The 25,244-nt window shown below is 38.5% G+C and overlaps 1 protein-coding gene across 1 annotated transcript in view; it reads right to left on the reverse strand.

Annotated features, from left to right (window-relative positions):
* LOC6035310 (supervillin) overlaps positions 1–25,244 on the reverse strand; it is a 388,528-nt gene that overhangs the window by 360,896 nt on the left and 2,388 nt on the right. The gene's annotated exons all lie outside the window — the stretch shown is intronic.

Here is a 25,244-nt window from a genome sequence, read left to right on the forward strand (position 1 = left end):
GTCGCCAAAGTATTCGGAAAGAACGTCAAGACCCTTCTGAAGACGGCCAACTAAATATCTGGTTATTTTACCCTTATAAATAACGGCAGTGTCATCAGCAAAAAGTGACAACACACCATTACCAGGAAGAGTAGGCAAATCAGATGTAAAAATATTGTACAGAAGTGGGCCAAGAATACTTCCTTGGGGAACCCCAGCATCAATGTTGAATAATCCAGAAGCAATCCCATTCAGAAAAACCCTGAACGATCTCTCCGAAAGATAGTGCTGGATAATTTTGATAAGATACATTGGAAAACCGTATAAATACAGTTTATGTATCAAACCATCATGCCAAACATTGTCAAAAGCCTTCTCAACATCCAACAAAGCCATAGCAGTTGATTTAGACTCAAGCTTGTTCTGCTTGATGATTTTAGTTACTCTCGTAAGCTGATGAGCAGTATTATGTCCCTTTCGGAAGCCAAACTGCTCGTTCAAAATTATATTATTATCGTTGGTAAAATCCAAAAGCCTTGAATAGATGACCTTCTCAAAGAGTTTGGACAGACTACTCAAAAGACTAATGGGACGATAACTTGTTGGCGATGTTGGATCTTTTGAGGCTTCAAAATTGGTATGACTTTGCCCAGCTTCCAATTGGTGGGGAAGTAACCAAGTTGCAAACATTTATTGAAAATATTGGCTAGATGTTGAAAGAACTGATCACTCTGTTTTTTCAACACTAGATTAAAATGTTATCAAAGCCTGGAGCTTTCATATTTTTCATTTGTTTAACTGCAACTTTGACTTCCTCACCAGAAACATGGGAATCTGCAGGAAATTCAAAGGTAGAGTCATTGATTGTTGAAATACTATTGGCAACTGATGTTTCTTTACGGCTGGTCATGGAAGCGCCAAGATTATGTGAACTAACAAAATGAAGCCCAAGTGCATTTGCCTTTTCCTCGGATGTAATCAAAGGAGAATCCTCAACAATAAGAGGAGGAATAGGCTTTGGTTTGTTTTTAAGAACTTTTGAAAGTTTCCAAAATGGTTTTGAATAATTCCCAAGCTGGCTTACATGTTTTGAAAATTCTTGATTTCTGATATTGTCAAGTCGGTCTTGTATGATTTTGTTCAAATTGTTAACTGAAATCTTTTGTCATAGTCCCCAGTCCGTTGATATTGTCTCCTATAAACATTCCTAAGTCTAATCAAGTGTTTAGTATCTACGTCAATATCAGTTACCTTAAAATTAACAGGAACCTCCCGAACGTTGGCAGCCTCTGCTTGGTTGATAGCCTGCTGGATCACCTCCAGCGAACGATCAATATCAGCAGAAGTTTCCGGGTGTTGATCATAGTCGATGTTGCTGTCGACCACTTGCTGAAACTGCTGCCAGTCAACGTTGTGGTAATCTTTCCGGGTTGGTTGCCGCTGCGGAGTAACGGAAGCTCCAACCTCCACAACCACCGGATAGTGATCAGAACTCAACTCTTCAAACACCTCAGGATGAGCCACGTTCTCAGCCATATTGGTAATGAAGAAGTCGATGATTGAGTGATTCCCAGACCGAGCCACCCTCGTTGGACGATCCGGACTCACAACGTTGTAGTATCCGTTTTGCAGATCGTTGTGCAGAATCACTCCGTTCCGATTCCTCCTGCTGTTGCCCCAAACTTCATGCTTCGCGTTGAGGTCACCAGCGATGATGTACTTTGCGCTCCGCCGTGTCAGCTTCTGGATATCGCTCTTCAGTTTTGCTGCTGAACCATCTCTGGCATTCACCTGACGTGGGCAGTATGCAGCAATGAAGAGTACTGGGCCAACCGAAGTGGGAATTTCCACCCCAACGGCCTCGATGATGTCCAGCTTGAAGTGTGGCAGCCGGCGTGGCTTGAGATCACGATGAACAGCGACAAGCACACCTCCTCCTCCAGAGGTGGTCCTATCGAGCTGCGTCGCGATCTTGTAGTTTTGCAGATAAACTTTTTCACCGGGCTTCAGATGAGTTTCCGTGATGGCAGCTACGTCGATCTCCTTCTCGCGAAGAAAATCCACCAGCTCTAAATTCTTCCTCCTAATGGAGCAAGCGTTCCAATTCAGCAGCTTGAGGGACCTACGATCCATACTGGATGACGAACGAGGTCAGCACTTCAATCTGCTGGGTCTTGGTTTTGCATCCACGCAGTGCAGCGGACATCTGTTTGAAAATATTGAGGAGTTCGGTTGAGGTGTAAAGATCATTACCATTTTCCTCAACTGCTGGTTCTTGGGTTGGTCTTGGCTCCTGGCTGAAGCCCGGTGGTGGCGGTCTCGGCTCCTGGCTGGAACCCGGCCGTGGATGATTCATCTCAGCTCTCTTCCTGGGATCCAACGGCAACGGTGCCAAGTTCGGGACCTGGCGTCGCGGTTGAAGAGGTGGAAAATTTTGCTCCACCAGGGCTGGAGGAGTTCTACGACGCTGAGGCTGATTCTTCGTCGATGCTTGCTGCCGAATTTTCACGAACTCAGCTCTCTTGGGGCACTTTCGGTCGGTTGACGAGTGCTCACCGTTGCAGTTGAGGCACTTCACCAGCGAATCTTGGATGCACTGGGATGTGATGTGCGCATCGGTACCACATTTGGCGCAACGACGCTTCAGGTGGCAGTTCTTACCTCCGTGCCCGAAGCCCAGGCAGTTGAAGCATTGTGTGACGTCACGATGCACTGGTCGGTATCGCTCCCACGACACGATAATGTTGAAAACCGCTCGAATTGCCTTCAGCTCAGGAAGCGTCGTCGATCCCTTAGCCAAATGCAGCAGGTAGAGCTGGTCACGGTACTTGATGTCTTTGTTGCGTCGGCTCATTTTGTGCACGGCCAACACATCCAGTTTCAAAACTTTTAGCTCGGCAGCTAATTCCTCCACTGGCATGTCGTACAGACCTCTGACGACGATTTTGAACGGCTTATCCATGACGACATCATGGGTAAAGTACTCCGCCTCGTTTTCGGTCAAGTAATCCTTGACCAGTTGATAGTGCTGCCTGGATTGCACCAGCACCTTAAATCCGTCCTGACACAGACGAATGTTGCCTAGGACTTTCCCAGACTTGATGAGTTCAACCAGCCCCGCTCGAAAGTCGATCGTTGCTGCTGATTGCCGCACATAAAAAGGAGGCAGTTTCTCCTTTCGCTGTTTCACTTCATTCTCCTTTGCTTCCGCTACCTGGTCCTCGTCAGGCAGTCCAGCAAACTTGTTGTTCTTCAATAGCTGCTCCTCGTGCGACGAAGAGTTCTCCTCCTCCTCATCCATCGGTACAGTACCGTCGCTCTTTTTCGTCTTTTTGCTGTTCGATGTCACTTCCAAAAGCACCTTCCTTTTGGAAATTCCCGGTTTTTGGCCATCAGTTGAGGCCTCAACCTTCCTTTGGAAATTCCCACTTTTTGCCTGCTTGAGCCGCAGGTAGGGCAATATTGCCGGCGTTTTGCGCCGGGACGCGACGAGTCATGTTGATTCAGACAACCTTCACCAACGAATGCTCGGATAACAATCAATTTGCAGCCTGAAACGGTGATGAGATAGAAATTTGGTGTCAAAGGGACTTTTATGTAAAATTAGACGCCCGATTTGATGGCGTACTCAGAATTCCGAAAAAACGTATTTTCATCGAAAAAACACTAAAAAGTTTTAAAATTCTCCCATTTTCCGTTACTCGACTGTAAAAATTTTGGAACATGTCATTTTATGGGAAATTTAATGTACTTTTCGAATCTACATTGACCCAGAAGGGTCATTTTCTCATTTAGAACAAAATTTTTCATTTTAAAATTTCGTGTTTTTTCTAACTTTGTAGGGTTATTTTTTAGAGTGTAACAATGTTCTACAAAGTTGTAGAGCAGACAATTACAAAAAATTTGATATATATACATAAGGGGTTTGCTTATAAACATCACAAGTTATCACGATTTTACGAAAAAAAGTTTTAAAAAAGTTGGTCGTCATCGATCATGGCCGTTCATGGTCACCCGCGACAGACACGGACGACGAAACAAAGAGAAACGCAAAAAGTAACTTTTTCAAAACTTTTTTTCGTAAAATCGCGATAACTCGTGATGTTTATAAGCAAACCCCTTATGTCTATATATCAAAATTTTTGTAATTGTCTGTTCTACAACTTTGTAGAACATTGTTACACTCTAAAAAATAACCCTACAAAGTTAGAAAAAACACGAAATTTTAAAATGAAAAATTTTGTTCTAAATGAGAAAATGACCCTTCTAGGTCAATGTAGATTCGAAAAGTACATTAAATTTCCCATAAAATGACATGTTCCAAAATTTTTACAGTCGAGTAACGGAAAATGGGAGAATTTTTAAAACTTTTTTAGTGTTTTTTTCGATGAAAAATACGTTTTTTCGGAATTCTGAGTACGCCATCAAATCGGTCGTCTAATTTTACATAAAAGTCCCTTTGACACCAAATTTCTATCTCATCACCGTTTCAGGCTGCAAATTGTTGAAAAACACCTCTTTTTTCGCATGTTCAAAAATGGAAGGGGTCGTACCACCCCTCCGTCACGAGATATCAAAAAACGGACCTCGGATTCGTGATCAGGGACAAAAGTTACCCCTTAGGACAAAGTTTCACACAAATCGAAGAGGGGTCGGGGCAACTGCTGTGTGAGTTGGCGGAGAATTACCCAATTTTTAAAAAATTAAATGTATCAGAAGGTTTAAAAACCACAAATTTAATTTTTGCCATTTTCCAGAAAAAATAAGTATTTTTAATAAGAATTTTTATTTCAAAATAAAAACCTATTTAGAAAATATTAAAAAGTGTTGTTTGGTGGAGTTTTATGAGTTACATATAAATATAATTTTGAAAATTTAGGATAGTTAAAAAAAAAAAAACTTTAACAAACTTATAATTTAATTACTGTGATCAATTTTTCACATTTTCTGGCAAATTTAGAAAAGAAATATTAGCATTTTTTTTTACAAAAACCAGAAATAGACCATATTTTTTATTATTTTTATACCAGGCTAAAGTTTTTCAGGTGTCCTTCCTGTTCCCAAAGAATGATTGCAAACCATTCAACATCAAATTGTTAATATTAAAAATCGATCAAATTTTTTCGATAAATTCAAAAGTATCAAACTATTGGCATTTAAACAAAAATAGAAACTTATTGACATTTTTGTATTTCAACAAGTTATAAATTGGATGCCAAAAAATTCAACTTTACAAAATTTTATGTGTTATTCTATTTTTTCATAATGCTTAAAACATGATTTCATATATTATTCGTTCGATAATAATTATTATCTTGATTGCGTGTGAAAATATGTTTATATCATGTTTGATTTATATTGTTATGATATTCGAAATGAAATTGTAAAACCAATGATGATTTATCGTGTGTCAAAACTTTAATGTATATTTTCAAAAAAAACTTTTTGTTTAACCTCCAACTTTATGCGAAATTCGAAAAATCTTATTTGCTTTGAATATTTATGTACAACACGGAGAAAAAAGAGTTCCCAAAATCGTGAAACAGCGTTTATGCAAATGGGAACCACAAACAAAGTGTTCAAATCCCATGGTACGATTTCCAAAAACGTACCATGGGATTTGAACACTTTGTTCGTGGTTCCCATTTTCATGAACGCTTGTTCACGATTTTGAGAAATATTTTTTCTCCGTGTAATAGCTAAATTATAAATTTCTTGAATTTATTTGTCATTTTTTTTACTTTAGTTTTTCTTTCTTTCTTTTATTTTTAAAAAGTTAAAAAGTATTTATCTATTTTTTCATTTTAAACGAAAACCGTTTGGATTTTATACGAAAGTTCAGTTTTTCCCCGACTAATGAAAATCAAGCTTGATCTAAATTGGTTTACTTATGCTCATAAAATGTTTAAAAATTTGGAAAAAAATGCAATTATTGAACTCATATAGTTCATTACTAAAATATTTTCATCGCAAAATTAAATAGTTATCACATAAATAGATCAAAATCTATTGATTCATATAATATTAAAAAAAAAATCTGATTCAAATACATGGTATCAAAATCAATAAATATTTATAAGGTTATTAAATGTTCCAAAAGGCCTTTTTATATTTACTATAATTTTATGAGGAATTAGATTTTCACAAATTAATTTTGGTAAAAATTCATAAAGTTTAATTTACACCTTTACATTTTCAAACATCTATATTTACACTTGAATTTAAAGTACAATAGATGAAACAGTTTAAATTCGCTTCGCTTGGAGAGGGCAATTCTTGCGGATTGCAGACTGGATTTCGCCATGTGTACGTGATGAATACTCTAACCAAGGCTGCTTAAGAAGTCATGTTTGGGAACAAAACCAATTCCACTTGAAGATTCTCAGAATAAGGATTTGAAACACGGGAAATGTTGATGATCCAACATTTTAAGGGGACAAGGGAAAATCTGCACGGTATCCCCAAATAAGTTTCGCTTGGAGTTTTACGGTTTTTAGGAAGTTATAAGGTCTAGGATACGCTATACGTATACCGTTTTCAGGGGTGACATTGAGTCATACAAATTTCAGCATTTTTGTAAGACCCAATCTCACCCTACATGCTGTTTTGTGAATGTTTACTAAACATACACTTGTAGTATAATAACATTCATAAATACAAACTTTCATAACTAATTCCAAAAAGGGAAAAAATGTATCTGAAACCAACAAGTCCCAACAAAGAATGTCGCACACACTTGCCACTATGCAGCCCTTCACTTTTGCTATCTTTCAAACTCAGCAGCAGAGATTTATCGGCACTATAGAGCTAATAGTCGGTCCCACGTGGTCTAGAACCCTATAAAGTCATAACTTGTTTCCCCATCAGCGCCCGTTGTTGTTGTTTTATACTTGTTATGACACCCCTCCGTCGTCGCCGAACTTGTTGTTGTCACCAGCATACTGGCGCGGAATGTGCAACTGGTGTAAGCTTTATGAACAAAATAAAAGTTTCTACGATACGGAATACAGCTGTGAGATCGAGATCTCTGCGGGACCCTTCTAGCTGTGCAGTTGTGTGAAGTTATGCACGGAATGCTGATCCTAATATCTGCATATATCTGAACTAACAACTCAACTGCATCAGAAGCAGAACAAAAATATGTCTGAGATTGAATATCTCTCAAGTCTAACGTTTTGTGACTACCCGATCAGCTCTCGTTTCTGAAGTCTCATCGAACGAAATTGGTTCTTGGAAGAATCATTCTAAAGCCGGAGAAAGAAAAAAAAACAATATTTTATTCCGAAAGCCTATTACTAGCTCAAACAACCAGTAGCCGCAGCAAGCATGCATCATCCAGAATCTCAAATTAGGGTTCTCTCTCGAGTTTGTGTTTTTTACGATCCGGAAGAACCAGAAGCTGTTTGTTTGAATAACCCCGTCGATCAACTACTCGTGGAGACGAATCTGTCGAAATTCAATCTCCCCTTGAAAAAAAGGGCCACCGGATTAAGGTTCAGATCTTCGACGTAATCGATACAATCGCGTGATTTCCTAGAATTATGAGCCCCTCGGAGAGAAGCGGGAGAACGCGCAATAACCAGACGAATAACCCCCAAATTAAGCATCATCGCTCAACTGGAATGACGAGCGAGCACAGGTAGAAAGGAGCGAACCCTTAAGGGACGTATTACGTTGCCTTAAGCTGAAGATCCGATTAAGCTGCGCGATCGGGAGGGGAAAAGGTTTCACTTTTTACACTGACTTAACTAACATTGGGTAATCTCTTGGAACGAAAGCCGTAGACCGGAAAATGTCGAGGAAAATTATTGTGTTTTAATAAATTAAAAAAAATGTGGGGGAATAGTCGTTTTTGACGACAACTGGTTCTAATTAAGTTCTTCTTGTTGTGTTGGGACAAGTTATCTAAAGAGCACGCGTTTGATATAAATTTGAACCGGTTCTGTAATAATGTTCTGGTTTCTTGAATGTCACCAGTTTGGAGCTAATGCCACACTTGATTGAGGTGGTTCCAAAACTGGAACAATTTCCTTGTTTGGAGTGTGGCGTATGGTGCGAGCATTTGAGGTTGAAAGCGATTGAGATATCAACGTTTTTGGGGACGATTGAGATATCGTGAAGGGCTTTGAGGTGGTGAAAATGAATTCAAACTTACGAGGCTTTGAGAGATAGCAGTTTGTACCGTTGGAAGTGCTTACCTGAAAATAGAAAGAGAAAAATTATTAGAAAACATGTTTGAAATTATGTATTATTAGGCGTAAAAATAGATCTTCAAAAATCATAATGTAATTGTACATGTAGAATTGGTAAAACTTTCAGAAATTTCAGTTGACTTTCACTTTTTACACATTATTTTCGGTAAAATCACATATTTTTTGTTCTTACAAAATTAAACTATTTTTACTGAAAACTGCGTTATTTAATAATCTAAAGCAGAACACCAAACCATTTAGCATACTAATATTTTAACTTAAATTCAATGAAAACTGTGAAAAAACGGGGCAAAAATACTCCTTCAAAAATTGTCGTGGCAATGGCATTGTACACACAGTAAAAAAAAGTTAAATTTTGGAAGGTTGAAATTTTTTTGGGTGATCTCTTTTACCTTTTACCTCTTTATGTGTAATTTAACGCAAACTAATGTTTCAAAATGAGAAATAAAAAAGAAACTTATGGAAATTTCACTAGTTCCTGAAGGAAATTACACTCTTTTAACACAAAATCTGTCACATTCCCAGATGTAATATTGCAAATTCTTAAAAAAAAATTGAGTTTTTCTTTAAATTTTTTTTGAAGAGCTAAATTTTGTAAATTTTTATAAGACGTCGTTTACATTTACTGAAACATTAGTGAGGTATCTTCCAAATTTAATTGTAAAATTATATTGAATCTGTTACTTTACCTCAAATCAACTAAGTTTCTTATTTATAACAATTTTAGGTAAATTATAGAGAATTTTGTTCATATTTTTTTTATAAAATTAATTTTGTCCGTTTTTTTCGGTGCTTGGAGGATCGAATCGATTTACAACTATTATTTCTAAAAGATGAGAGTAAATTTTTAAATATTTGATAAATTGTATTTTAAAATGCAGTAAATCATACCAACCATGTAAATGCGATAATAAATTCCAAGCATAGTTCCACTAAACTCTTTAACACTCAAACTCAAACCAAGATTGATGTTTTCATCCATTTAGCTTCATTTACATCGTATTCAAGCATAACAATAGAGTAAGGATACCCGCACCATAGCAAAAAGGAAGAAGAAGAAAAAAAGGATTTAACCACCACATTTCACACACACCGATCCGACCCACGATCGTTCACTCCTTCGGCTTCGGAGTCCCGAGTGTAAAATTGACAAATAACTTCGGGGTCATGATTTATTACCCATTCAATTTCCCACACGCTGCCGTTCTGTTCTCCGGTTTATTGTACCACTGCGCGCAGTGTGGAATCCCTTTTGCGTGAATGGTTCTAGACTAAGGTTTGAAAATGGCTTCCTGGATAAATTTTTGAGATCTGCTTTTGGTATTTTTACATGATCAAAAATATATTTTCCAAGATTTTTTCTTTTTTTTTCTCCATTTCCAAAACATTATCCAAACTTCATCCCTTATGCATCTCAGTGCTAACAGAAAGTGAAAATAATAATAAAATGTTCTAACAGAGAAGGGACCAACAACGCCTGGCACGAGTTCTGAAACGTCGTCGTCGAACAATCCCTGGGCTTGATTAAAATCCTGTTTGGTCGGCGTAGTTTCCCCATTTAGCGTTGAATTATTGTATACTCGTTTTCCTCTTCTTCCTCCTCATCTTGATTTACTCGTTTCGTCCTCGTTTATTCTCGGAACACTTTACTTGGCCGTACATAAATACTGAGTCCCTCTCAATGACTCGGGGATTTTGTTGAGTTTGTCATTGTGTGAGTGTCCCCTTTAGGTCAATTTAGCAAAAAAAAAAACGTTTTGTTAAGTGTTCTCGGAAATTTGCGAATAAGGTTTTTGCTGTAGATTTTTTTCTTGTTAGCTTTTTTCTGTTTTTAAACGTTCGACATTGAAATCCTTGGTCAGGTCGATCATCTGCGTGATTTATTGAAAAGACTTATGTGTCATAAGTCATAATAAAATGATTTTACAAATTTGGTTGAATCGATGCAGCTTAAAAATTATACGATTTGATTAAATCGTCGTGATTGTGATATCTTGTCGCACGTGCATTTTGGGCTAAATGGAATTAGGGACGCTTTCATTGCCACACCTCTTTAATTTTATAGATCCCAACAACTCTAGTTCAACAGAGATCAGATATTCATTAGATATTCAACAAAAACCGTAAAAACTTTGTGCAATGTTGACACTTGTCATACAAAAAGTTGTTCTAATCAGACACATATTGTGTTGTTACAACGAAATTTATATGGGATTTTTGTCAGATACAGTTTGACACTCTGGCATGCACGACTTCTGTTTACATTTTTGATTGTAACCCAAGAATCCGGCAACCCAATTTGTCAAATTTTGAGACAATGACTTGAAACGTCAACAAGCTTCATACGACAATATAACCCCACGTCTCACTGGAAATTGTAACTTAAAATTAGTCACTTTCTCCACAGACTCAATCAACTAAATCTATTCAAAATTTTAGAGGTTACCTCAATCTTGACCACGATTACCAATCAAAATATTTGGACTGGAAAATTACCTAATGGGTGCAATCTGTCGCACGTTTCCAGCAAGCCAATTACTACACATTTTGTCATTATCGAGTGAAGAAAAAGCCCTGTGACAGTCCACTTTGAAACTGCATCAGCAGGTTGAAGAAGTGATTTGAAAATTAGCGGCTTCCGTGCTGCGTGTCAACATGCACTTTGCACTGATTGCTGATTTGTGTTTTATTTTTTCTAAAGTGAGACACGCACCCTGGCGATCGAAAAAGTGAGTGATTAGCCAATCCGGGCACGTTCCGTGTGTCACGGCGACGCCGTTGCAGTCGGTTGAAAGCGGACCGAGGTTAGGAAATTGTTGTTTTCCGCTGAAAGTGGCAATTGATGAGTTGAAAAAGATCACCTTTGAAATACGATGTGTCAAAGGACTTGATACTGAGATATCTGTAGACTAACCCCGGAAATTACGCGGTTTTTATGTTTGACCTTAAAAAAAAATGAAACCACGCAATGTAAACAATAACAAACTCGTTTTGTTTGGCTGACCATTATGTGCATTGTCCCGAAGTTTGGTTGAAGTTGGTTGCCGGAGTCCCGAGTTATAATTACAAATGTTTACGATAGTCTAACTTGTACGTGCGTCAAACGCGTTCTGACCTGAAATCCCTTTAGCCAGTTGTCGCACTTAAATCAATTTTCAGGGAGTGACAAGATAGCACGACAAGATTGAAACTACTTTCATTTGAAAAGTGACAAAAAATTTCAGAGCTTTTTTGGTTTTCATTGAATATCTTAGATTTGAAATCTGTGAAGGTCAAAATATGAGGCATTGTGAGCTGCACAAAATGGAGTTTTTACCTCAATTTGGCCCAAAATGCACGTACGACAAGATAGCACGACGGCGACGACTTGATTTCCACTTCAAGAACACGGCAGAGTAATTCCTTACAGAACTGTTCGAGCTCCGGCCGCGACCTGCGGCGATGGCCCTCGGCAGTCTGTCCTCCTGGGGTTGTAACTTCCTCGTCGGGATGTTCTTCCCAGCCCTTCAGACCATCTGGAGCGCCTTTGTGTTCCTGCCCTGCATCATCACGTGCCTTGCCCTAACCCTACTGGTCCAGTTCTACCTCCCCGAAATCCAAGTACGCGACGTGACCCACGTCGCCGCTCTCGTATCCAGCGGGTTCAAGTCTAAGGTGACGTAAACGCCAATAAAGTTCAAACGCATTAGGGAGGCCCCTCAGATTTTGACATTTACCAAACCGTTTTGTCCATTAGTGCCGCGCCGCCACAAAAAAAAACCAATAATGAAATAATGAACCGATCGATTTACATGCCGTAAAAAGTCTGGTAGAAGAAAAAAAAAACCTCCGATGTGAAAACCTGCTGCAGTTAAATCGCGCCTCGATTAATGCTACAATTCATTCCCAATTACTCAATCGGTGGAGAGCCGGTCTGTGCACCGCACGTATGAAGCCAGGCCAAGAGTAGCGTTTTTTTACGATTTCGAGGAAATAAACGATCGATTGTCCGGAAAACCGACCAAGAAACGAGCGGTATGGAACTCCGGCTCTGCGGGGGCCACTTTTTCCCACACATTTCTTCGGACTCGACAGCTTGAGGGCGGTTTAGGGGAGAAGGTTCAATAATTTGATAAACTAAACATCAAAATTATTGTGATGTTTATTATAGATGTTTGTTTTGGAACTAACTTACAACTGAAAATGCCTTTAGTTTAGAAATAGGCCAACCGGAAACAAATGTTGCAGAAAAAGTCATTCTAGTTTTGCTGCATTGAATGATAGCTTTTCTGTAAAAATAAACATAAATCACGCTCTTCAATGTCAACCGTCAAGATTTGTTCAACCGTAATATTGTAAAATGACATAAGAGTCAAATTGAGGTCATTCCCGTGAGGACTATTCTGCAGTAATCTTGCAATGTGACGTAAGAGTCATATTGTGGATATAACAAAGAGTCCATCTTGCTCACGTCAGTTGAGGTTTACATTAGGAACGAGCAAGATAGATTCTTTGTGGACACTTCGGCTTCGGCCCTTTTGCGTTGTTTTGCTTGAAGTATATCCACAATTTGACTTATATGTCACCTTGCAAGATTACTGCAGAATAGTCCTCACGGGAATGACCTCAATTTGACTCTTATGTCATTTTAAAATATTACGGTTGAAAAAGTCTTGACGGTTGACATTGAAGAGCGTGGAAAAACATATGTTTGGACAATTTTCGAATTTCATTAGGGTGGTCCCATATGGTTTTCCCATGAAAATTAGACTTTTTCAAATGAAGATATCTCGAGCTTAAAGGCTAGTATGTAGATCGGAAGGAAAGGGGTCAAGAAACAGCTTTACGAACAGCAGAACAAAGTAGAGAGCCTAGAACTAAGGAGAGGGAGCGATTTCTCGGGGCTTTACAACGTTCAAAAAACGGTTTTTGAAGGTTTGCTCAAATGCTTTCTATAAATTTGGTCATAGAAGGCGCAGATCACGAGATAAAAATTTGGTGTCTTGGACAAAGTTGCTGGAATTCGCAAGCCCAGCAACTTTCAGAAGACAAAAAAAGCCAAAAATATTCCTGTAAAATTAGATTTCCAAAATCATCCTAATCGTGAACCACCCTAATTTTAAACCAAACTTAAAGTTGCCCCTTTACACCAAAGCACCAAAACTTAACAGTTTTTCGGAAAATCCATTGTCCACTTAATTTTGCGATCTGGACCACTGTGGAGTGTAAGGACTACTTTAGCCGTAACAAAGTGACGTAAGAGTCAAATTGAGGTTACAAATAGCCTAAAAATATGATCAACATTGGAAAACTCAACCAACCTCCCCTAATCGAATCAATTGAGTGCAAGTGCTCTGCTCATGCTCTTATGGTTGACCGTCGTAGACTTTATTCATGAATCACATGCTCGCGCCGTTCGAGGAGATGCCTGCCTGCGCATGCGTACGGCTAAAACTGTCACTCAACAATGTCTGTCCGTCCGCGCGTTCGACGCGCGCTCGCGCTCGTTGACAGTTACGAGATGACCGATGATTGGGAACGTCCGTCCCGTCGTCGAAAAGGAATGCATATCCGCCGCCACTCTCGAAGAGACCAGCTGAATGAATTAAAATCACGACGCAAAACAGAAGTGATTGGAGGCTTATTTTGACAATTCGATAAAGTGAGGTTATGTAAGGATCGATGTAATTGCTTCGGGGAAGGCCAGTTCCGATCGAAGAAGTCATTTTTTAAAGTGCTGCCAGGGGGAGTGCGACCCCAAAACGGGCAGATTCCACCGTTGACGTAATTGAACTGGTGACGAACTGAGCGATGCATCATGAGATGTGCCCGAAAAAAAACCGAGTCAACCTTCACCAATTTTGCGAGGAATGATTCACCGTATGTGAGGTGAATGTTTCTGCTGAAAAGGGGAGTTTCGCACCATAATTTCTTCCCTCAGTTGGTCAAAGACGAGGGGTGAGCAGTTGAGCGGGACGTGAGACCATCTGGCAAAGGGAAGATTTAACGACCCTTTTCGAAAAGGAAAAAAAGGAAATAGTTATGGCCAAGTGCAATCGAGCGCGGTGTTGGCTAGCGATAATACATGTATCAGGGATGGCTGGTTGATTCAGTTAGGGTGAAATTCAGGATAGAGCTTATAAAGAGATTTGAGAAGAGCACTGAGCTGAATTGAATACACAGGATTAATAATTTTAAGGATATTGCGTAGCAGTTACGATAGCATAGTTTAGATTGACAAAAACTTCAGAAAATCAAATCTAATGCCTGATCTGCAATAGCAAATCACAGAATGTTGCATTTGTCCCTTTTGTCCCTGTTAACTTTGTTACTTCGATGTCAAACAGAGATCGCAGCAACCGATGGTCGATACTCGACTGACATGTGGGTCAACTTGATGCCAACTCTCGGTTGGGTGTATCAACTACATTTTCTCGCTCATAATCTACGTAATCTAACCAACAAGTGTCGGCCGATCGTGACGGAGTTAATCTACATTTCCTACCACCATCCAAACAGGCACCGAATGAATCAAGCTCGCTGTTCGGCGTGAAAGCCGCTAACAAGCTGCGCTTGACATAATGCTCCACATCCGAAAGTCGGTGTCGATCGTCAGCCTGGAAGTGGGGCTGGGGGTTACACTTGGGTAATCATCACGAACCTCCCGGCCAAGCCACCTACTTCGGGGTCCCCACCGCTCCAAACTTGGTCAAATTATGCACGGCCGAGATCTCATCGAGTTGACCCTACGACGTCGATGATCTGACGCTGTCGAACAACTAACTTTCACTCATTTTTCTTGCCAGGCAGCTCTGACGAATGCGCTGGTGAGAGATCCTCGAGGAGGGACCGATATTATGATGTAATCGTTGCGTGGAATATGTTTCGGCTTGTCCAGGCCAGTTCGAGACGATGAATGAGCTCTATTTTCATCGGCGGGACGCACCGTTTCTTCGCCGGGTTATTGTGATCAGGCGAAGAAAGGAAGGTTTGGCATCCATTCTTGTCTACCTGTTTTTTTGTGTGAGGTTATGAAAAGTTATGAGTTTCTTTCTTTTCACCTTGCGAGCTGCCAACCTATTTAGAGCGATTCGATTTGGTAGTTTTTGGGATTCTTCTTTTTTTTCGATCCTTTCCTTTGAGAATTATGAAAGACAAAACGGTGAGACCGGTTTCACCACAGTGATGATGACGGTTATTTATGATCGATCAAGTGATTTTTTGAAGATTTGGGATTCTAGCTTTCTTCGCACAACATGTTTCAAGAGTCATCTGCAAAAGCAATCAGGGAAAAGCAGCTGTTGTTTGGGTGTAACAATGGGTGAAAATTTATGTTGTTATCATGAGCAGGATCACAATGTGGTTGAAATTAATGGTTATTATAAATTTAGTTTATTTCTGGACAGTAATTACGATTGAGCTCAAAATTGATTTGGAAGTTCTTTTCCCGAAATTCATTTCCACAACATTAATGAGGTAAATTACATAAAAATACATCTGATTTCAGAATTAAGAAATGCAGAATTGGCGAAGAAAAAAAATTTATGCTAAAATTAATCTTAGTTTATTTGAAAAACGCTCAATGAAAATTGATTTTAACATCTAAAAATTAAGTTCAGTTTTTTCATCCTTTATTATAGTGTCGACTAAAAAAACAGGAAACAATGGTCATTTAAATGGTCATAAATCATAATGTAACAAGTATGCAACAAGTCGCAAAAAGAAAATTTGAATGTCTTCAATATCTCAAAATATTTTTTTTTTGGTAACTATAAATTGAAAATATTTTACAATGGCGAAATTTATGTTGAATTTACAACTAAAAGAGAAAAAAACTCTTTTTTACAGTTTTCGAAAATCATGATTTTTCCGAAAAATTTACAACATTGTCAAATGAATTTGGGTATCTTGCGCCATTGCTCTAAAGATGACATCTTTTGTCTTTTAAAACATATCAAAAAAATATTTTCAGCAATATATTTATATTCTATAGTGTTCATATTTTAAATAAAATTTAACCCAGAAATGTCAAACTTCTCGTAACAATGTACTGATGGCATCAGTCTGATGCAAACAATGATCGAGCTCGAGCTGTCAAAGTCCTGCGAAATATGTTGGCTGACATATCGGGCAGTCAGTAAAATAAACTAGCTAGAAGTCGCCAGACAAAAAACTTTTGCTAGAAAGAGGTAGCAAATCTGATGCAAACAAACCCCCAGCTGCCATCTAATCTAATCTAATCTAATCAGACCCTAGCGCAGCCAATCTTTTGAAGGGATCCTGGAGAGTGCCTTAGGTTAGATGACGCCTAGCACTCTTCTTGTCATTTATTAACATTTGTAGTGCGCCATCGCATCGGAATGCATTGAAACATCACAAGCGTTAAAGCGGCCAGGCCTACTGCGTAAAGCCGTATCGCAGAGATGACTCGTAATTGGGTTGAGTTTGAGCACTGAGTGTTCGAACAACAACACAATTCTGAATCGACAGGGGAGGAAGAAGCGTGGGGACACACCACCATACGCTCCGAGATTTGGTTATATTCGTTGGGAGCACCATGCTAAGAAGGTTTGGTACTCCGGGACCCTCTGGGATGGGACATTGTATTTCCACGAATGCCCTGGACATTATTTGCCGTGGTTATAGCGCCACAACTCGCTCTCTGTAACAGTATTCCTAATTCCAGTCCACGCTCACCAAGTCGTCATGGCCTAGTGGTTAGCATTTTTGCTTACCAATCCAAATGACGAAGGATCGAACCACGCCTCGAGCGACTTTTGATTTTTCGTTCATATTCACCATTTCAAATTTATGTGTTCTTAACTTTCTCGTTGGGAGCAGATGGGCATCGAACCCAGAACCATTCGCTTACAAAGCGAACACCGTAACCAGTCAGCCACGGCCGCTCTACAAACAAACCCCCAGCTGCCATGTAAACATACTTTGAATGTTTATGGTAAATTTCCGTATGCCCACAACTTTGTCCAAGGCATCAAAAAGAAAAGAAAACCCGTTCTCAAGATACACATTTTTGAATGTCCAGCCACCAAATTTGTATAGAGACTTGTATGAAGAAACAGATGAAACTACACTCAAACCCCGATGGTTTGACACCAACTGTTGTCAAACGAACGGAGTCACGTTTTAGCTTGACACCCCTTTTACACGGAATTCACACACACGACCATACGTTTGTTTTGATAGTGTGCGTGAGAGCCTTGTAAAAAGTGACAGTTCATCACTTTTTAGTTTAACTTTGACCAACTAACGGGGTACAAACTAAAAAAGTCTCAAACGAAAAAGTGACCAACCACCGGGGATTGAGTGTAATTACAACAACAAATCGAGTTTTCAAAAAAAAAGTTGACCATTCTTGAGAGGATTGTAGCTTTTTCCCCAATACTTTGCCGAAGACACCAAATCGATCAAAAATTTCGTTTTCTGGAAACAGATTTTCGAATGTTTGAATGCAGTTTTTCTATGAATTTGTATGAGAACTTTCATGGATGAACTAATTAAAAAATTTGCTACATCAGTCGCAGGGAAGGTTATAGAAAGTTCGCAAAATCTGAGACAAAAAAAAAGTATATTTAAAAAAAATTGCTGTAGATTTGTGTCTTTAAAAGCAACATTTGTGTTTTCTTTATTTCTTTCTGGGATTTAATATATTTTCCAAATTCAAAGAAAAAAGGGTGAGCGTGATGTGAACTAAAAGGATGGAAATCCTGAGCAAATCTGATGACTCAATTTCTATCGATGAATTGTACCACAGTTCTATTTGCTCCAAATACCCTCCACAATCATTACCCTAGTTTCAGCACCCCGAACAAAATTACCCTTTTCACTCAAATCCTTGCAATCAAGCGCTCAAACAACTTTACCTTAATGATTCTACAGTTCCACAACCGTCTATCTACGGATCTAATTCCAAAGCTGGAAGCTATCAATCAGTCTGCAAAACATTTGTGTTTATTCAGAACCCGCGGCTCGAAACTTCTTGGTCCTAAACCTACCGCAAATGAAACGCCACTTGGGCCACATATCGATACAAAACTCGCGCGCTAAAGGTGTATATTTATAGAGAACCTTCGCGAGCCCTGCGGGTTTGCGTGAGAAAAGCCCGCTTCAACGACGACGGGAATTTTCTGTTCTAAACCGCGGCCACCCTCTTCCCCGGGGTCTAGTCTGGCCGCCACGTGAAACAGGTTCACCGCACCGCGAGAGTCCTTGAGAGGGTTGTAGCGACTCGACACATTTACTACCAGTGTGCTCTACATGCATAAAAAGTACCTCTAGCTGTTTCTCTTTTTTTTGCCGACATTGTTGGATATCCGAAGGTTGAAACTAGTTACCTGCACGACAGCGCAGGTTCCTTTCCTGTTGTTGTTCACGCGAATGTTTGCTGTCGTGTGGAATGCTGCATCAGGACTTTGAGCCGAACCGAATCGATAAACACCGTATTTCTCGTGATGTGTGTCACCTTGGCATGTGCGTTTCTGATCAGGCAGCAACGTCTAGAAGCAATCAATCTCCACGCGGCCAACAGTCGCCAAACGGCAGAAGGTCATTGTAACTAATCCACTGGATCACGAGCAGTTGGCAACCGAGCAGGTGTGACTGAAGTTTCTAACCTCAAATCAGCAAAAAAAAACAATAATTTCTGTTTTTGCAGTCCAACTCGACCTGCTTATCGAACACGCAGTCCCGAAGCCGAACAAATCAGAGTCATGGCGTGCATGTCCAATGAGTTCCAGATAATCCGTATCTTCGTGCACCACTTTTTCCCACACTTTCAGTACTGGTGAAAACTGTATGGCCCTTCAAATCGACGGGGCGTTGCGTATGCCCCGCTGCTGGTTGAGATGCAAATTAGAGCAGCGTGGACCCTCGAAAAAGCGCAAATGACACGGAACTCTCGCCAACTCTGACGAGCAACAAAAACAGTGTACAAATGGAAAGTTTCGGTGAAATGTGTGAACGAAAAGGTGCGTTGAACAGATGACGCACACTTCAAATCTGAAGCATCAAAAGTTTAATTTTACCAAAATTGGGTTTGGAAGTGCAAAGTTTAACAGTTTTCTTAACGGTTGCTCGACTTGAATTTTATTATTTAATTGGTCAAGCGAAACCCTACAGAAAAATAAAATCATAAAATTAAATTTAATGTAACTGTGCGTCTTCACCGGGCCGCTTTAATGAGTGTAATACACTTCGGGGGTTCTCGAAAGTACTGCAATCATTAATAATGACAAGAAGGAACTTGAGGCGTAATCTAACCATAAGTTCTTCCCGGATGCTTTCTTCGGACTGGCTGCGCTTGTGTTCGATTAGATTAATGTAACTGTGCGTCTTCACGGATCATTTGAGTTTGTTTACATAGAAAATTGATTCAGTTTGATATAGTTCTTGAAGTGCTAAAAGGTAACTTAAATTTATCAAGATAAATGATTGATCGATTTTCCGTTTTCTACATATATGTTATTAAAGTATATAATTAAACCCTCTACAGCCAAATTTTTTCGAAAATTTTTATTTTTCCCGAACAAACATTCAATATTACGCCTTTTTGATATGTTAGTCTTGATGTAAATTTTTTGAAAATATTTTTTTGGTAAAGATCGGAAAATTTCTCGAACGTATCATATTTTAACATTGTAAATCGGACCATTAGTTGTTGAGATATCGACATTAGAAAATTGTTGTTTGGGGGGACTTAGAAAACATCAATTTTCCTGTTTTTAAACTTTTGCATGGCAATATCTCAGCAACTAAGGGTCGTTTCAACAAAGACCCAAAAAGCAAAATATAGAAAATTTTCTCAGCTTTAAAACAAATATTTTTTCAAAAGTGGGTAAACATGTGCACTATTTAAAAAAATCCATAACTGCGACTATTTAAAAAAAAAATACATAAAAATGGCTATAACTTGAAAACGGTGCACTTTATCAAAATTTCACTTGAGTACTTTTTGATTGCAAATTCAATTTTACATCGAAAATTGAAATTGAAAAATTTTTGCGACCAATATTTCGATTTTCTGAAAAAAAAATTATATTGATTCAAAAAATCATAATTCGGTCAAAGATTTTTTGCCCATTCTGGAAATTTCTGAAAAGTTGGCATTTGATGTCCTCTAAAACATATCAAAAAATAAAAAAATAAATTAAAAATAGTGTTTTTTTTTTTGCAAATCAAGTTTTAGTGACAAAAAGCCCCACCAAATTTTTTTATACCGTGTATCATTTTTTTCAGTATAGTCCCTATCCATACCTACAACTTTGCCGAAGACACCAAATTGATCAAAAAAATCCTTCAGAAGATACAGATTTTTGAATTTTCACATATCATTTTTGTATGGACAGCTGCCAAATTTGAATGGAAAATCATATGGACAAACCTGGGTGATGAATAGAGAGAATGCGTAACGTGATTTTTGAATGATCCCACTTTGTTTACATCTACAAAGTACCAGGCTGTTCAAGCACAAGTATGACTTTTTTCTTACTGGTAAATGAGCTGTAGTATGTGTTTTATTTTGTCTAGTGTTTGACATTTTTTGCTGTAATTCTGCGATGTCGCAGATAAATTCTGGAATCCTGCAGCTCTTCCTGGTCCAGCGATAATTCGCTAATTCTAGCGAAGTTGATCAAACAAGCAAAGAAATTTTTCACTAAACCAGTTGGTTTTCAAACGGAATCAAACAATAAAGACAGCTTCTGGATGGATACAACCGTATCGCCTTCATAAACAACTTCCATGAAAAATTATTAAAAAATGAGGTCTCGCCTTCAACTTTCTTAAAATTTCTTGACTTATACTCCAGGTCCTCAAAAGTGAAACATTTTTCAATCTTGCAAAAATAAAAACAAATTGATGATCGATTATAATACACTCTACTTTTGGCGAACAGTAAATTGGTTCCACTTTGACAGTTCAAAATTGAGGCCGTTTTGTGAACCACTATTCAGCACCCAGGGACAAACTAATGATGCAAAATGGCTTCTTTGGGCATACCGAAGGCACCAAAAAAGTTTCAGTCCGTTCAAATAATACAGAAAAAATCGAATGACCAAAATCTCAGAGAATTGCTCCTATTTAAAAAAAACACTTAAAAAAGCCATTTTTTAAAACTTTGTCAAAGTCGCATAAAACAGGTTAAACTTCCAACCCTAAAATTTTCTAAAAGTTCTTCTTTCCAATGCTTTTTAAAGATCAAAAATTGTTTGAAAAATGGATTGTTGACAAAAAAATATTGCTTACAATTAAGATATTCCTTGCAATAACTTGCACAAACTACCTTTAATATAAATAAAAATGAAATTACAAACCATTATACACCCGTTTAGTTGATTTGCAATCATTAAATAAAAAAAAATGTAAGATTTGACAAAAAAAAACATTTTCAGCGAAAAAAAAAATTTTTGAACATTCACATTTTTAGAATAAATCAAAACTGCTTAAAAATATATAAATGAAAAAAGTAGAAAAATGTCTTTAAAATTGACTTCAGTTGGAATTTTGAAGTTTTCTGGAAAATATACAGCGTCTTCCCAGTTTGGCAACACGACAATTTCAAAAAATTCGGCCAGCGCAAAAGCAACGTCAATTTTTATAATGAATATTTTTGTGTGTAGTTTTGGCCTGTTTTTTTTAGCAACATTTTAGAAAAATAATGCAGTTAGTCGAGTATTTTTAGCGGAGAGGCACTTTATTTGCACAGTAAAAAAACCTGTGAATTTGGAAGGTGTAATTTAGGAAAGTTGAATATTACCTCTTTAATGATGTAATTTTACCTCAATTTAAACTGAAAACGCGACATTACAACAGAAAAGTGGTAAAATTACACATTTTCAGAGGTAAAATTACACATTTTTTTGACATAAAAGATGTACCCCTTTCCAGATGTATATTACCATGATTTTTTTCTGTGTGCCGGAGATTTTTTCGAATTTATTAGAAATAAATAAAACGAGCAATAAAGTATGACCGGCAAAATCAATACCATAATCTTGTGGGTAACTTCTTGCTGAGCAATTTTGGATTTTTATTTTTATTTTTTTAATTCCTTATGAAAACTCAATTATATAATTCCGTCATTGTTCAAACTAATTCCAGCATGTTTGTGTTTCTGAACCTTTTGCATAATTTTTATTTCAAATTGACATGGGAAATCAATAACCTCAAAAACATAATGAAATGAAATCAATAACACAAAAACCTTCCATCTCCGTTCCTCGAAATCAAGCTTATCATTTTCCCACCAAAAAAAAAACAAATCCAATAACACTACTTTTCTATAACTGCACAAACCCTCCCCCAAATTCGGTGGAACAATGAGCACCTTAATGAAGTACGCGCTGCACCTTTATCTGATTGCCTCGTACAAGATTTTTCAGCCAGTTGCGATTATTTCCGAAAAAAACCCCAATGAAAAAACCAAGCAAAAATCCAAACAGTAACCACCATCACCATTCCCACGTCTTGGTTTGTGCGCTCAAAGAATTGACCGCGGCGGCCACTTTCTTGTCCAATTTCGATGGACGGCCAGAATGCCGTTGATCCGCGCGGAGGAACTTTCCTGAACAATCAACTCGAAGAGCGCCCTGGGGGCGTGTTCTGATCACGGTTCGGGCCACCCTGGTTGATTCGCCCAGAATCGCGCGGCTTTCGTGAGGTTGATGCTTCTTTTTTTGGGGCTTTAAATCTGCGCCCGAAATCCGTTGGAATGGTTGTGGGGATAAAAATAAAAGTGAAAAAAGCACCATTACGACGCTACAATGTTTTGAGTGGCTTTCAAAACAAGCGGAATCGGGACTCGGCGTGTAATTGCGAGCTGAAATTAGTTTGAGTGAAAGTTTTTTGGTTGTTGGGAGGAGCAAATCCGTTGTTCTAGATCTGCAACATGATCATGACAAACACTGTGAATAACTTTTTTTGCGTGTAAAACGTTATCTGTCACTTTTACACTCTAATCAAATGATTCGCAAAATTTGCACTCTATAAAATTTGTACCTAATTCATCAAAAATAACATCAAAAAAATAAATGTTTTTTTCAAAGACCCTCCTAACGAGGTACTGCACCCGATCGCTGATGCACCTCCTTGATCTTTGGACCTTGAAGAAACATGGCTGCGCGCGTCAAGAACCGATTCCGACGACCCCGCAGGGGGTATCACATTTCGTGAGTCCTGGCGTGCCATTGCCTGTGTGTCGTCGTCGTGGCCGTCGGATCGGAAGAATTTATCATCCCTCGTGGGCGTATAATCCGGGAATCCCTTCAAGAAAAAAAAATCCAAGATCTGCTTTAATTTTGGGGTTTCGCCGGGTTTGTTTTGCTCTCCGACAGCCGGCCAAGATATTCCAAGGGCGAAAACATTTAACACAGCAGGCGATGATTGATACCGATCGGGGATGCCGTGGATACGGGATCGAAGAATCTGAGTTTCGGAAGATTGCATCTCGTGCGCACGTCAGGGCGATGATAATTTGCTCGTCTTGCTCGTTTGAGATTGGAATTTGTACGAAGATGTTGCACAAACTGCATGGAACTTCGGCGAATCGAACGAAGGTTGCTGGAATTTTTGGTCGGATTAAAAAAGGATCGTGCTGGGATTAGGGCAGGTTGAGGGAAGGACAATGATGATTTTTGAGGTTTGGATGTTGTCAAGTTGTAATTGAAATTATTAAGTTTTGACATGACCAGAAAAAAAGAAAACGATGAAGCACATAGGGTAAATATACCCATTTTAAGCGGTCTTGTTTGAATGATGCTGGATAATCTGGAGAGTTCCTTGAAATTTGCTAAAACCAAATGCACAAACGAGTAGAGCAACTTTTTGTGAACATTTCTGTTTATTTTTAAATTTACTAATAGTTATTCTACTCCTTTTACAAGCATTTAAAAAAATATTTCCCAAATGTATTCTAATCAGACGAGAATGCATTTTTTTTTAGCTTAGTTCTTTTTTTCCAGCGCGCTTTTAGGTCTTCTTAGTGCTGCCAACTGTGATGAAATTTGAAGCGAACACTAACGAAAAGTAGCATTTATAGAGAAAGTTTACTGGCATCACTGGATCACACCAACAGGCGCTGGTGGTGTTGGTGGCCACCCTTTGTTCTTTATTTGCTTTCGCTTCTCGCTCGTTCGATTGGAATGGGTCGTCAAAAGTCAAACGTCAAAACACTTAGCACATTTTTTTTTTTGATGGCGCTTGCTAATTATTTACATGTTTTGAGATTATTTTTCAAGTGAGTGACTAACTAATGTTCAAAAGAACATGTTGCCGGTAGTCGGAAGCAATTTCATATCTTAAGCGCTTTGAAAACGTTAGCGCAAGTGCAAAGATATTGATGGCGACTTTCGTTAAGCAGTTTGGATGTGTGTGCAAACAAAATGATGGAAATGGTCTATCAAATTTGAAATTATGAACAAAAGTGCACTAAATTTGATTTTTTTTTTTTGGCCAACAAATGGCATAAATGAGTGTGCTTCCTCGAGGCGGTGCTGTTGCTGGTAAGTTTATAGCCTAAATAGTATTTTTGGAGCTTTAATTGAGCATCAAACTCTTCATATGACGAAGATATGTGTTTGATTAGAAAGGGTATATTTCCTCTATTTTGATTTTGAAGAACCTTCATCAGGAGTATTTCTTAAAACACTCGAAAAAAACATCACTGAGAGAGCAATTCAATAAAGACCGCATTTACAACCTTTTGCGTGAAATATGGATAAAATCAATGCTTAATGTATCAGTTTCTAGATTTTGTACACAGTTCGTAGTTCGGCAGAGATTCACCAAAATATAGGAAACACTATTTTGTCTAGACTCGATTATCTCAAGTCCCTCAAAGAAACTTCATATAATTCCGTAGTAATTTTTCAGAAGGGCGAAACCTGGGATGTAAACAAACAGTCAATCCCGCTTGCTCTAGTGACAGTTTCCCTAGAACAAGAGTGGGAAAGGCTGCTTGTTTACGTCCAAGGTCACCCTGTTGAAAATTTACTACGAAATTTCAGCAAAAACAAATCATGAATATTAAACTGGGGTGAAAACCAATCGTAATCCGGGTGA

This window comes from Culex quinquefasciatus, chromosome 3 (genome assembly GCF_015732765.1).
Source record: "Culex quinquefasciatus strain JHB chromosome 3, VPISU_Cqui_1.0_pri_paternal, whole genome shotgun sequence".
In the NCBI taxonomy this organism is placed as follows: Eukaryota; Metazoa; Arthropoda; class Insecta; order Diptera; family Culicidae; genus Culex; species Culex quinquefasciatus.